Here is a 15,871-nt window from a genome sequence, read left to right as displayed (position 1 = left end):
GAAAGCCTTCCGGAAGTCCAGGAAGACTATATCCACTGCTGCCCCTGCATCCAATGATTTAGTGACCTGATCATAAAAGGCCACCAGGTTGGTCTGACATGACCTGCCGCTGATGAACCCGTGCTGGTTGCCCCTGAGCATGCATCTCCCTGCTGGCCCCTCCTGGCTGTGTGCCAGAATAATTTTCTCGCACAGCTTGCCCAGGATCGAGGTAAGACTGACTGGCCTATAGTTTCCCGGGTCCTCCCTCCTCCCCTTTTTGAAGATGGGAACCAGGTTGACCCTCTTCCAGTCCTCCGGCACCTCTCCAGAGCACCACGAGTGCTCATAAAGCTGCGCCAGGGGACTCGCAATGACCCCGGCCAGTTCCTTTAGAACTCTAGGGTGGAGATCATCCGCACCGGCTGACTTAAAAACGTCCAGCCCTCCAGCAGCTCCCTAACTAGATCCTCACTTACCCTGGGCTCAGGTGTGCCTCCCTCGGGGCCCGATGGGGGCCTAGCAGGGAGGTGGCAGTTCTGGTCCTTACTGAGGAAGACAGAGGCAAAGAAATCATTAAATATGTTGGCTTTGTCGTCCTGGGCAACAGGAAGTTTAATTCTAGTGCTTCCCCATTTCATTAAATCATTAAATATGTTGTTTATCATTAAATCATTTATCATTATTTATCATTAAATCATTAAATATGTTGGCTTTCGTCCTGGGCAACAGGAAGTTTAATTCTAGTGCTTCCCCATTTCAGTCGAGCTCAGCTGCCCAACTCCCGACAACTAACCTTGGCATCCCCAGAGGTCCTTCTAAGTCCCTGGAAGTGGTGTGTGGCCACCCGCATCTCCAGGCATTCGTTCGAATGGATCCTCAGGGCACATAAACGACATGAGTATGGAGCACAGCCCCCTCCCAGGCTCCCTTTCATGGCCCGGATGGGCCCTGGCTACAATCTAAATGCAAACGAATCTGGAAGCCCTTGATCTAATTACGGGTGCTCTATGGACCAAGCCAGTCAGTCTCTGCTACCCAAACGGGGTACGTACAAGGCAACCTGTCACTCTCAACCAACTCACGAGAAAGCATCCCATAAGTCTTATGAATAGTGTTGTGGGACCTCATGGCCACAATGACCACAGAGGCCTTGTTGAAAGCTGTCAAAACCACCCTCTCTGACCTTTTGCGGGAGCAAGAAAGAATATGAAATAAAGATATTGGTTCCTAGTGGGGACGGTTTTCCATTTTGGAGAGTTTCCTTAGATCAGTCAGTCGCTGATCCCAATAAAAACATGCACCCCTGGGCTGATACGATATCATGGCCAGAGAGCATTTAGCAAAAGCATACAGTGCCAATGCCAGCCTATACGCAGCATCACTATCAAATGTACAAGGCACATCCCGCAGGTGAGCGGTGCATCTTTGCCAGTATACTAGTGCGTGCAAAGGGATGAGGAGAGAAACAGTGGTCCCCGTCACCTAGAAAGGGCAGACTCATTCTCAGACACACGCTTTGAATTTTTACCAAACAACTCCTGACGTCTCAAACCCAGGATGAGCTCAAGCCCTCAATTCTTTCCCGGGTTTTGGGGAGAACTTGAAATAAGTCACTTCCTTGACCAAGGGGCATGAAAGCAGAGATTTGTCTTTTTTTTTGCCGAGGAGAATTAAGTTGTTTGCAATCTCTCTTCCTATCTTAGTTTTGGACTTAAGAGTGGAGGCTCCCAATGCCTGAAGAAGGGTGTTTGTGCCCAAAAGCTTACAAAGAACATTTTTCCAACTATTTAGTTGGCCTAATAAAAGATATCATTTCTACCCAAAGAACCTTGCCTGCTGGATTTAAGAGCATTCTTGAATGGGGCCATTTCAGATGTTTTTACCAACTTTTGTTCAGAGATAACGGTCTACATGTCAAGGGGTGAGCAATGGCCACCAGAGGTACCAGACTTTGAGTTCAACTCCCGAAGGGAAGTTTTGAGGTAGACACGACCCAACAAGCTGTTCCCTTATATGCCGATGGCGTTTACGCCTTCAGACTGGCACTGAAAGAGCACCTCTAAAGAGCAGTACTGAAGTTGGACAACCAAAAGTTGTGAATAAATTGAACACCGAAAGGGAGGTGGTGCTCTCCCCTACTTTGGGGGTCTTCAAGAGGAGGTTGGATAGATATCTGGCTGGGGTATTATGATCCCAGCACTCGTTCCTGCCCAGGGCAGGGGGTCGGACTTGATGATGTGTTCAGGTCCCTTCTGACCTAAGAAACTATGAAACTATGAAAGCGGCATTATTGGGGAGATCTTGTTTTGTTCCCGGAAGTTTTGACCTTTGTGAAAACAGAAGCATGAACGTAGTGGTATGTGCGGGGGTATTCTGGGCTGTTTACAACCTGATTTTATGAGCAGATCCTTAAGAAAACTGAATGAAGCCCTAATGGGAGTGGTGCCGTGTGATGCATATGAATTTTCTCTGTGACATGAGCTTAATTGGAGCAATTCTACAAAAGGCAGCTAATTAGGCATGGGTGGACATGCAACCACATCATTTTAAAGAGGGAGTGGAGGACACATCAGCTGATCTATCATCACCGTTTCATCTACTACTCCGAATCATCACTTTTAGCAGGCAACTGTAGATCCTCTGGATCCTGGTGCATGCATAAGAGGTCTAGTCAGCTGCCCCATGAATCGGTTTGCAGCTGATGAGCCCAATTCAAGAGCGACACATCTTGTAACAAGTTGCACAGATCCGGGTGTTGTCTGAATTGGAGGCCAGGTTTACAGCAGGCTGCTTTCTTCTTTCTTGCTTTGCTTCCAGTTGCTTCAAGCGGAGCTGCACCCAGTGCCGGATGTTGGCTCCAGATCGGACGGGACTCTGCGTGCTCCTCCCAGGTTTCTACATCGAAGCTCAATGACTCCACATTTCTGTACACGGCGTGGTACCGCCATAGAGAGCAACCCCGCTTTCTAGAGCCGTCTCAAAATTCGGAGTACAAAGTCTTCTTCGGGATACTGTGCTCTCCCATTCTTCTGACACGGCTGAGCCATTGCAACCTCCTTTTCTGGATGGCCGTTTTTAAATGTGTCCTGAATGTGCCAGGACCTCTGTGTTTGGTATTCTGCTCTTCCCACTTTATTTTTAGGACCTTACGCAGACATCTCATGTGGAAGCTGTTCGGCCTCTTGATGTGCCTAGCACATGTAGTCCATGGTAAGTGTCCACGCATTAAACTGGTGTAACTATTTCATTTGTGACCCCTTTACTTTAAATTGACACCAGTGAAACCAAGTTTGCAATCTTGCCTACTTTAAGAAACCTACTGTTTGTGTGACTAAGTATAACAGTACCAAAGGCCTGTATTTGGAGCCATCTGCTCATGCAGCACAGCCCAGGATGAGAACTCAACCTCCGTTCTGCATGGCTTGAGCGCTTGGTTTCCTCAACCTAAATGAGGAAACCGAGCACTGATATTTTTGTCAAGGAAACAAAACAAAACAATGACGTAGTAAGTCTTTAAATGCAAAAATGGGAAGTAAAAAGCTTGAAATGTTTGCTGCAATATTATCTCACCCAGCCTGCACATAGGCATGGAAATTAATTGCATTTTTATCTATTTAACTCAGTACAAACTAAATAAGTACAAAGTGTCTCTAGAGAAGAGCCAGGAAAGGTTATAAGCTGCAGCAGCATTATTTTGGCGACACTACACATCCTGTGTGTGTTCTAATACATATTTTACAAGGGAAGAGAGGTGCAACCTGTGGAGTTCATGCCCGTGTTAAAAATATGCACGGAAAAAAGTTTATTTAGACCGTCTGCTGTTCTGAAACTGCTCTTTCAGCCTTTCATCTTTTTGAAGCAGAAAAGGGCATTTGCAAAATTATAAATAAAACACGCGAAAAAACTACACATGAGAAAGTTGCGTGCAATTTTCTGCAACCGAGTGACTTCCTCACCTCCCCTCAACTGCTCCCAGGGTGAGACCGCTCGCCAAGTTTCAGCCTAGAGGGAATGTCAAAGACCAAATGATGAAACGATGAAAACAGGGACTTTGCTGATTTCCTCTGATCAGACGGACAACTACATAAAAGGAGTTAAGTGAAGAAGGGAAGTGAGAACAAACACTGTAAAGGCACGTTAAAAGGGATGCCATCAAGACGACAGATGCAGATGAAAGGCCTCTTTTCCCCATAGAGAAATACAAAACTCTGAAACTCTTGGTTCAGAGGGGATACCTTTTATTAGACGCAAAGCAAAAACTACGGTTACAAAATAGATCCTTTCCCCACGGTCACGCTTGCCTTTGGTCAATTATTGTCAGACACCAGTCGCCTCCGCACGCCGGAACAGAAGAGGTTTGTGATCTCTCTACGCTGGGCCAGCAAACCAGCCTGCTCGCCCCAAGAGCGTAGGGAAGGATTAAGAATAGGTCTCTGTATTACTCACTAACCTCTATCGGCGACAAGAACTTTTCACTAGCCATGGCCAGTCTTCCTTTGCCTGAAGGCCACACAAAACTGGAGGAAGGCAAGATTAAAGCGCGCAGGCAATGGCAGGGAAGCACAATAAATAATACAGAGGATCCAGGCGGGTGAGAGTGGCAAAGAGGGAAAGGTGCACTTTCCACCCGGGGTGGGCAAGCTCTCCTGCTCCCCACGACAGCAACTGTTTTGACCAATTGCACAGAAGTTAAGAGGTCACAGGCCGCTAGGCAGGCTCTGTCCTTCAGGACGGCCGAGTGCATCTCCCTCAGCCTGAGCTATATGGTAATGCTCATTCCTACCTACCCCGCTTTTTCCCTGGGAACATAGGGCACTCGGCACGTCCACGGTGCTGTCTCCATCACCCGGTCTTGCAAAGGTCCTTCGCTGCACAGAACAAATACGCGGCACAACAGCAGCTCAGGCTCTGCACCCTGAAATCCCCACCGGCTATTTGACTACCTAAGCCAAACCTCATCCACAAGCAGCTGCTTTAAGTCCCATTTACCGGGGAGGAAAATAAGGACCTAATGACACTCCATCACCTCCCTCTGGATCCTCTCGTGGCTGGGCAGATATAAAAAGTTAATTTACGCACACCCTACATTTTCGGGAGCGGAGACTGATCTTTAGAGCGAAGAACTGGGAGTCTAATGACCTGCTTCCTGCTCCCCACTTTGTAACCTCAGCAAAGTCAGGACTTGCAGCCTTAGCGTCCCATTAGAAAAGCCCGAATAATATTTTCATAACAGAGGCACCGGCATTCACTAATGCTTGTAAAGTGCTTCCAGCTCTCCAGACAAACGCGCTAGGTCTGGTAACTGCTCTGTATATAATTGTGAAGCCTGGAGCACTGCTGAAAGCCAGACCTCGAAGATAAACACTCGTTAGCTTTAGAATTGGCTGCCGCGTGCTAATCTTTCAAGCTCACGGTTTACTGATGCCCTTAATCAGAAAAAGACTCATACAGGTGCAAAGTCATCCCGTTCACGAGACCCAGAAGCAGACCCCGAGGAGTTGAATTTTCATCAGCCATCTCTAGCGAAAGCAGAGGCAATTCCTTTTCATTTAGAAAAAAAGGCTGTTGTAAAGAATAGAAAAAGAACTGAAAGGACCAAGAGGACTGAGATCCCTTTGTGTCCGTCTCAGGAGACCCTGCAGGCCCAGGATACAAGAAGAGATGGTGGAAGATACGTCCTGTCCTATCCTGTCCTGCACGGAGAGAGGATCGTCAGCTCCAGGCCTCTCCATCTAGCCTAGTCCACAAGCCCTGCGCAGACACTACTTGCAGCAATCGGTCATGAGTTTCATCTTCTGGCTCCCCGCTCCCTTCTCAGGGATCAGGCCCTTCCAAAACCAAATACACCGAGGTCTCACGACTTTTCCCCTTGTTTGCTCAGCACAGAGACCGACGGCCTTGTTATGAAAAAGAGTGTCTTACCATCGCCGTTTTTACCAGAGGTGAAATCAGACGCCCCAAAACTCCTGGAGATCTTTTGAAAAAGGAGCCACGGGTTGCTCAGCGAGTATGTCTCGTCTTAAACCAGAACTGGGCCAAAGTACACCTGCATGGAAGGAGGAGCTGCGAGATAAAGGTATGTGACAACTAGCTGGCTGCAAGGAAGTCTCTTCTATAGGAAGTGTTGAATATACTTGCTGCAGTGTCTCTGCAACAGCTGGGGAACGTGCTGGTAATAATACCTATACTCTCATACATCATGTGCACTGTTTCTCAAAAAAAAAATAAAAATCGGCCCTTCAAAAGTGGGGTGTAAATGAAGCAGAAAAACTGATTTTTCTGCCCAGGAGAGGACCCCCCTGCTTTGATTCCTGCTCCGCAAGCGAGTCTATCGAGGTAGCAGAGAGAGTGACTGACTGTCTCATTGTTCTTCGCTCTACAGGTATTAATGACCCTCGTTCCTTTTAAGGGTCTTGACACTCCACTAATCAAACTAAGCTCTCTTAGCGCAGTTGTGCCATCTTCTAGCTGCTTCTGGTCTCCCTCCTATTTCCTAGCCTTGGAGACTCTTCAGGTCTTTTCAAAATTACAGGTCCACCCACAGAGACCAGTCTTCAGCAGCAGCTAGGATTTCAGCATTAGTTAAGCAGGAAAGGGAAGTTGGGTCAGCTAAAGATTAGGCTTTGTCTCTGCTCTCAGCAGCCATAACGCTGGGAAAATCTCTTTTCTTCATTCTACCTTTTAAAAATAAGGTGTATATTATATTCTGGGGCAGGCTGTATGCAATATACAGTAACAATAAATGACACTCATGTAACACATTGCATTCATTACCCTAGAATCATAGACAATTTGGGCTGGAAGGGACCTCAGGAGCTCACATCTAGTCCAGCCCCCTGCTCCAAGCAGGACCAGCCCCAACTACATCATCCCAGACAAGGCTTGGTCTACCTGAGTCTTAAACACCTCCAAAGATGGAGATGCCACCACCTCTCTGGGTAACCTGTGCCAGTGCTTCACCACCCTCCTTGTAAGAAAGTTTTTCCTAATATCCAACCTAAACCTCCTTTTCTGCAACTTGAGCCCATTGCTCCTTGTCCTGTATCTGCCCCCACTGAGAGCAGCCCAGCTCCATCCTCTTTGCAGCCCCCCTGCAGGGAGGTGAAGGCTGCTATTCAATCCCCCTCGGTCTTCTCTTCTCCAGACTAAATCAGCCCAGGTCCCTGAACCTCTCCTCACCAGTCCTGTCCCCCAGCCCACAACCATTTTCACTGCCCTCCGCTGGACTCTTTCCAACGTCCCATGACGTCAAGAAATCACAACTCCAGGCCAGGAAAAGATAAAGTTTGACTCCTGCCATCATTCACAGATATGGAAGCCCTGAGAGACATGCCTCGCAGGTTTATCAGTCACAAGAGGTTCTCCATAGCCTCCAGGCATCATTTCCCACTACCATGAGTTGCTTATTTAATTAGTTCACATGCACACACCGTCTCCAAACGTGCAGGGCGCACACAACCGAAAGCGGTAACACAAAACGCTGAAGCAACAACTCATAGTTTCATAGTTTCATAGTTTTAGGGTCGGAAGGGACCTAATAGATCTTCTAGCCCGACCCCCCGCCAGGGCAGGAGAACAGACCCCCCGCCAGGGCGGGAGAACAACAAAAAACCCTAAAAACAAAAACGGGACTCAAATGAGTCCAGCCAGGTAGGCATCCAGCCTCTTCTTAAAGACCCCCAGGGTAGGGGCCAGCACCACCTCCCTTGGAAGTTGGTTCCAGCTCCTAGCCGCCCTAACTGTGAAGTAGTTTTTTCGGATGTCCAATCTGTACCTCCTCTCCATCAACTTGTGCCCATTACTCCTTGTTATGCCAGCGGGGGCTAGGGGAAACAGCGTCTCCCCCAAACCCTTCTGGTTCCCCCTAGTGAGTTTATAGACGGTCACCAGGTCCCCCCTCAGCCTTCTCTTGTGGAGGCTGAATAGGTTCAGGTCCCGCAGTCTCTCACTGTAGGGTCTGCCCTGTTGTCCCCGGATCATGCGGGTGGCCCTCCTCTGGACCCTCTCCATGTTGTCCACATCCCTCCTGAAATGGGGCGCACAGAACTGGACACAGTACTCCAGCTGTGGCCTGACCAGCGTCGCATAGAGGGGGAGGATCACCTCCCTGGCTCTACTCGAGATGCACCTGTGGATGCACGACAAGGTCCGGTTAGCCCTGCCAACCGTGACCTCGCATTGTCGGCCCATGTTCATCTTGGAGTCAATAACGACACCAAGATCCCTTTCCGCCTCCGTGCTCTCAAGTAGGGAGTTCCCCATCGTATAAGTGTGCTGCTGGTTCCTACTACCCAAGTGCAGCACCCTGCACTTGTCCGTATTGAAACACATCCTGTTCCTGTTTGCCCACCCCTGTAACCTATCCAGATCCTTCTGCAATCTCTCTCTCCCTGCTAGCGTGCTCACCTCCCCCCAAATTTTGGTGTCATCAGCGAATTTAAACAGGTTGCTTTCCACCCCAACATCAAGATCGCTGATGAAGAAATTGAACAGCGCAGGCCCCAGGACCGAGCCCTGGGGGACTCCACTACCCACCTCCCCCCAAGTCGAGTATGATCCATCCACCACCACCCTCTGAGTGCGACCCTTCAGCCAATCTGCAATCCATCTGACTGTGTAGGCATCTATGCCACAGTCGCCTAGTTTATTAATTAGGATGGGGTGAGAGACGGTGTCAAAGGCCTTGCTGAAGTCCAGAAAGACTACATCCACCGCGACACCTGCGTCCATGGCCTTTGTGACCTGATCATAAAAGGCAATCAGGTTGGTCTGACATGATCTCCCCCTAATAAATCCATGCTGATTGCCCCTGAGCATCATCTCGGATGCCGGCCCATCACAAATGTGCTCCTTGATGATCTTCTCAAAGAGTTTCCCCAGGATTGAGGTAAGACTGACGGGCCTATAGTTGCCCGGGTCCTCCCTTTTCCCTTTCTTGAAGATGGGGACCACATTAGCTACCTTCCAATCGTCTGGCACCTGGCCCAAGCACCACGATCGCTCGTAGAGCCGTGCCAGGGGCCCTGCAATAACCCCAGCTAGCTCCCTCAGCACCCGGGGGTGGAGAGCATCCGGACCCGCTGACTTGAACGCGTCCAGCCCCTCCAGAAGCTCTCTAACCCGGTCCTCCCCAACCTGAGGTCTGAAGGCGATCCCCTCGCGTCCGGCTTCTATCACAGCAGGGAAGTCCCGGTCCCTGCACAAGAAAACGGAGGTGAAGAATTGGTTAAAGAGGTCCGCTTTATCCTCTGACGCAACCACCAGATTGCCCCGCATATCCTGCAGGGGCCCCACATTACCCGGCGCCTTCTTCATCCTCCCAATATATTTGAAAAAGGACTTTTTGTTATCCTTAATCCTGGACGCTAATCCGAGCTCTATCTCCGCCTTGGCCTTCCTAACAGCCCGCCTGCAGGCCCGAGCAGAGGAGGTATACTCCTCTTTGGAGATTACACCCCCCTTCCACCGGGCGTACGCCACCCTTTTGGCAAGCAGGCATTCCCGGACACCCTTGGTGAGCCAGGGGGGCTTTTGGACACTCCTGCCCGCCTTGCTTCTTGTCGGGATGGACACCCCTTGGGCCCCGAGTATCGTTTCCTTAAGGAACGACCACTCCTCTTGGACGCTGAGTTCCTCTGCCCTCAAGGACCCCAGTTCCTCTCCCACTAATCTCCTCATCTCACTGAAGTTGGCCCTCCTGAAGTCTAGGGCCACCACCTTGCTGCGGGCCCTTGACACTCTACGCTGGATGGTGAATTCCAGCACGCGATGATCACTATTGCCCAGGTGGTCAAGAACCTGGAGGCCTCTTACCAGGTCGTCGCCTGCGGCCAGGACCAGGTCCAGCAGAGCATCTCCTCTGGTGGGACTGTGCACCTCCTGAATCAAGTGGAGGTCCTGCAACTCGGCCAAGAACCTCCTGGAGCGGTCCGTCCCGGCTGACTGCTCCTCCCAGCAGATGTCCGGGTAATTAAAATCGCCCATGACAACTACATCCCTTGCTTTTAGTGTCTCCGCAAGCTGGCCTGAAAATTCCCTGTCCAGCTCCTCCTCCTGATTGGGGGGTCTGTAATAGACCCCCACCGTCAAATCCCTCTCGCCTTGCCCCCCCTGGATCTTGACCCAGAGCACTTCAGCTCGCCCTTCCCCTGACCCCATACTGCTGGCAGAGGATGTGTAGTGCTCCTTGACATAGAGTGCCACCCCCCCCCCTTTCCTGCCTTCTCTATCCCGCCTGTACAGCCTATAGCCCCTAATGTTAACTGCCCAGTCATGGGACGAGTCCCACCACGGAACTCAAACCCAGGAACAGTTTTATTTTATGACAGGAAACTCTTCATACTCCACAGAGGCTCCAGACTATTGCTTGGACTTGGAAATACATGCACATTGATACTAAATCCCACGACTGCGTTCTTCCAAGAGGTTTTCCACTAAGTGGTACAGTTTGGCACCACTTCCCTCACCAAGATCTTCTGTTAGCCAGGCAACCCAACTCCGATCATCCTTAGTACCTATATACTAAGGACAGGTACTTGGTTTCAGTCCCTTATATCCCCCAACCTTGAAACCTTGGCTGCTTCACTACACAACTCAAGTCACCAGCCTACATCTCAGTGTTTTCCATGCTGGACTCTACCGATTTCCTGATTTCATTCTGTGAAAGAGGGGAGGAAACGTGCACTGCCATTCAGTTCAACTTCCTTTGTACTGAAAACCCTGGAGGGCCAAAGCCAGGGGGATCAGACAACAGACACATTGGCAGGGACCTGGATGCGGGAAATCCTGTGGCAAAAACTTCTATATTCCACATCACGGAAATCCTGTGGCAAAAACTTCTATATTCCTCTTCCCCCTTGATGACTGCAAAACGCCCGAGCCGCAGACCAAAACCTGTGGGAGTCCCGATCGGGATGAACGGGACAAGTCACTCCTCTTACCGCCATTGTTTTAGGCTTTCTGAAGACCGAGGATGATGACAGCTGATTGGATTAACCTTGGAAATGTGAACTTGAGTGTTTTTTTCCATAGCCATCCAGGGTAGATTTTATTTGAAACCAAAGTTAAGGTTCCTATACACAGTCCCAAAGCCGGATTTTGAAGCGATGGAACCGTGGAAAATACATAGGCTCTTGGCATAAGATTTTGATGCAAGTGCTTGAAGCAAGGAGAGAGAGAAAAAAAGCCGGCTTTGGAGCAGCTGGTGCCCCAAAAACATTTAAAAGTATTCTGTCCAGAAGTAACGGTGTAATGTACCATCACCCAGTCCATCTCTAGGCCGGACATCTCATAGATGTCACAGACATCAGGGCTGGAAGGGACTGCGGAAGATCATTGAGTCCAGCCCCTGCCCAAAGGGCAGGAAGTCAGCTGGGGTCAAAGGACCCAACGCAAAACTGCCTGGACAGCCAGAGGTCATAAACGTAACAGTGGCCTGGTCTTCCTTTTCCTCAAAGCCCATTTCTTCCCATAGGTTCACCAAATGCTCCCGGCAACTGCCAAACGTCCATAAAAGTAATTTCAATAGTGGAGACCAGCATTCGAGCGCTACACAAAGCAACCCTCTCATCCCACTTTGTACAGCTTCCCCCTCCGTGGTGCCATCTCGCTGCACTGTCACATCTAACAGATTGCAAGCTCCTCAGAGCAGACGTGCTATTTTTATTCCCCCTAAAGTGCACTGAAGACTGTGTACAAATATCAAACAAAAAGCCGTGAGACAGACGTTTAGGCAACAGAGGGATCTGTTCCTCCTCTCGATTCCCCACTTGAAGGCAACGTTCTGGCTCTAGCGAAGAGTTTAGATTTAGTTCAAGTGAGTTCAGTCTTGCATCTTGGCAAAAGCCCTCGTTGTTGCCACCCTGGGACAGATTTGAAAGGGCGACCAGAAGTTGAGAAGCAAAATGCACCTCGTCACCATCCCTACAGGTTCTCCACTGCAAATGCTGAAATCACGGGGAAAGCTAATTCGGGCGGGGGGAAGCAGGGCAGAAGCAGACAACTTCTTGAAAACAAGTGGTAACTTGAGCCCGTGCACACGGAGCTCTTTCTCTGAACCGCGTCCAGGTGATTCGGGTCGCGCAGTTGCAGGTGCACACCTAGACTGCTTCGCGCCTCAAGTCGCAGCTCACGGAGCTCAGACTTAGGCTCATGAAAACAGCTGTTCAGGAAGTCACACACTTGTCTCTAGAAGTCTCTAGAAGTCTGCCAGAATGAAAGCACAGGGCTTTTTCAGCTCCAGTTAAATGCACAAACAACTCCGCCTTGAATCAGTGCCTCGGATAGCAAGTTGGGGTTTTTTGTTTTGTTTTTACAAGGCAGGCCTTGGCCAGGATGCTTTTTACAACGCAGGCCATCTAGAGAGAAGTCTTGGGTTTTGTAGCGCCGCATGTTACCGCCCTGCATCCAATCTCTATCCTCCCAGGATTATTTTGGCTCTCGCCAACCCAGTGAATGCTGGCCGCCTTTGTGCCATGGTTCAATGCCAGCGCAGAAAGGTGCCAACCTGGAGACGCGAGAGAAAAGTCTCATCCGGCTTCAAAGAGGCATCGGTGGAGAGCAGCGACAAAGTGCTCTTGGAAACGAAGCGGCCTGTGCTGCTTCACGGGGGCTTTTCGCTTTCACAAGGTCAGGCTTGCCAGGGCATGTGGCGGAGCCACAAGCACAATTAAAAGTGCCCGTCGGCGAGTAGGTGCTATTTGATCCCCTTCAACCTGCCCTGCGTGTGCCTGTGTTTACTACCGTGTTACGAGACTCCGTCCGCAAGCAGCCGTGGCTGATGAGCAGTCGGATCTGCAGCGGTCTCCTTAGCTTCCTTCTGGTGGAGGACACTTCTTCTTCCCGGGCTAGCAGCGTACTCTGACCCCTCCCCTTCCCCTTCCCATAAAGGGGAAACCCTTTATGGCTGCTTGCCGTAATGGCCAGTGATGACACATGCAGGGAAGCACCAGCGCGAACACTTATTCATCTGCCTTTTGTTACAGCGGTGCAGTTTAGACTGGCGAGGGGCATCATCCCATTCATTCCCTCCCCGTCTTGCTGCCCACGCGCACGCGGGAACCGAGCCAACCATACGGAGACGAGCCGGAGGACATGACTGTATCTGCGAGACGTGCGCTTTAGGTCTCTCGGAGAAAGTCTCCTTCCCAAAGTTCGTATTAAAAATAAACAGTCTGCGAGAAGGAAAGAAAAATGTACCAGAAATTACAAAAACAAATCAGGAGAAGGGGGCAGGCAAGAAGAGCAGGGCTGAAATCTTTCAGCAGTGCCAGCCCAGACCACACTGAAAGCTTTTAAAATGTTCTTGCGAGGTGACCTCTCGCATGAATACACTTCTGATTAACCCTTTTCAAAACACGAGAGAAAGATTTAATCTCCGTCGCTGCTAAGATCATCTGCCCCGGCTTGCCAAGGAAAGCACGCACACAGCCTTGAAGGCAGAGTGACGCACCTCGAGCGAGCAACCCTAATCCTCGCTGCGGATGTCACGCAACCGAACGCAGCCGGGGAAAACGGGATAGGACCTTCCGAAGCAAAGCCTGCAATTGGGGGGGAGCTGGCAATCGGCCCACAACCACATCCACCGTCTTGAGCAATTCTTCACCGAAGAACTCGCCAGGTTCCAGGAAGGAGCAGAAGAGAGCTGAGGCTGCATGAAAAATAAATCACTCTCCAAGTGCACGGTTTGTGGATTAGTGATAACCTCGCCAAGCCATACGCAACATCCCACCCTTCATTGCACTTCACATAACGTCCCGAAAGGGAGAAAAAAATAAATAAATGGGCTTTAGACTGCCCTGAAAGCCTAGGGACTGCTCTGGGTCATCAATCTGGAGAGAGAGAGACAGATGTAAAAGGTTGGGTTTTTTTTTAAATCAAGAATGCTCCACCTTTAACTCCTCTGCAACAGATCAGCAAAAGGCTTTCTGCTAACCTCAGCTGGGATGGGGCACTTGGGGAAGGAAGCAGTCTCACCAAGTCTGATCTCGGCTTACCCTGGACGTTGTGGAGGCACCACTATAAAGTCTATCCAGAGACACGGAGTCGAAAGAGTCCTTAGGAACAGTTCTGCTGAATTCTTCCTGTAGCTCACACTGCAAAGCAGGCAAGCAGCCACATTCTGCTCTCACTGAAGTTTAAGCAAACTTCTCCACTTGCCCACATAAAGCACGTCGTAGCAATGCACAGGCATGGATTATCGAGGCAGCTCTTTGAGGAGAGATGCCCAACTGAATTACCAGGAGCAGATGGCATTTCCAGGAATACTCCTGAAGTGCAACTCCCCGAATAACATCATGCCTGGCATACGTGTGCAGATGACAGCAGTGTCAACCATACGGCCTGAAGGCTAGATCGGCCCCGAATGATCTATTCACATGGCTCACACGGCATCCGGAGTGTGCGCAACCAAAGTTTTCATTTAAAAATAAAACGTGAGCTTCTAACACTCAGAGCTGAGGACAACCTTTCAAGTGTGAGCAGAAGTCACATCATCTGTCAGCAACTTTAAACAACGACTCACAACCATGAACTTCCCCGTCCAGTGTTAATCTAACCGCAGCGCTGACTCTGATGCCCGGCAATGATGCTCCGACACGCACACACAATGTCCTACTCTTGTTCACTGCAGCAGCTGGAAGGGGAGCACAAATAAGGTCACAGCGGGCAAAGTACCGGGAAGCCCAACAAAGGCAGGACGGATAGAAACAAAGGAAGACAAAGAAGAAATCAGTCATGAACTGAGAAGCAGATAATCTACTACAGTATAATTACAGATATAACTACAGATTCAGTATAAAGTCCTGAGCACAGTTTAGCTACAAGGACCCCTCAACCTACTGCCCACCTACCAACATCAATGGGAAATCTGCTGCAGGCTGAAAAGGAAACCAAGCTTTGACCTGGCTTGAATCCACCGCCCTCCTCCTGACCATGTGGCTACCCCTATTCTCAAGAGTCCCCCAAATCCATCAGCTTCACCTGCACCTGGAGTGATGGGGATGTTGACGGAGCTAAGGATGATAGCGGTAACAAATGGCGCTGTTAGGATGCAACTGCTGCAGCTGTATGCTCCCCTAGAAGCGTAGCAAAACCATCCCAACTTTAACCCTGTTTCATTCACGGTTAAAACAACAGGAATTTAGCTCAGTTGTACCCCTCTAGGAGCACTCAGGCATAATATAGATCCTGTACCAGCTGACAGCTACCCGCCTCCTGCTCCCTTTTTAACACGGTTGAAAAAGTTACATCTGTCCACAGCCCTTCTTTCAATCAGCTCAACCTCATCCTAGTCTCAGCCTGAAACTGGGAATGTTTGGGTCTAATCTATGCATAGTTTTCTCCATTAGAAAAAGAGAAAAAAAGAAGAAGAAAATGATAACAGATCCTGGCTCCTGGTATTTCCTGTGCTACTGGAAGATGCCCACGTGCCACAATGAATGGAGCAGAACAGAACCATTGGATCTGCTCAAAAATGCATGCAGATGCACCGGCGGCAGCGCAAGACAAACGCTCTCTGTCCTGCGGCCTCTCCTCTGCGAACGTGGGGGAGCCCGAGAAAACAAACCACGTGCCAAGCTCCAAGAGCATTTCCAACAACGAGCAACCGTATGATCCTCCCATCTAGGACTGTCTGCAGAAAAGAGGGGACCCTACCAGGAGTACTTCCGGTAGCATCATATGGGAACTGCGGGAGAGTCAACAAGCCTCCGGGGTCCATGGCATGACACTGCCACTGATGGACCCAAAAGAAAGGCATGCACGCTCAGCCTCCATCGGCGCACAGGCCGTATCTTAGCACAGTGCCCGTGCCAACTTGGGCCAAAAGGCAAACCGCAAGGAGTAAAGAGCAAGTTTAAGGATGCCATAATCTGCTCAATCTTCGGAAAGC

This window comes from Alligator sinensis, unplaced genomic scaffold, assembly GCF_000455745.1.
Source record: "Alligator sinensis unplaced genomic scaffold, ASM45574v1 scaffold61_1, whole genome shotgun sequence".
NCBI lineage: Eukaryota > Metazoa > Chordata > Crocodylia > Alligatoridae > Alligator > Alligator sinensis.
The sequence above is the reverse complement of the archived record's forward strand: the minus strand, read 5'-3'. Positions refer to the sequence as shown.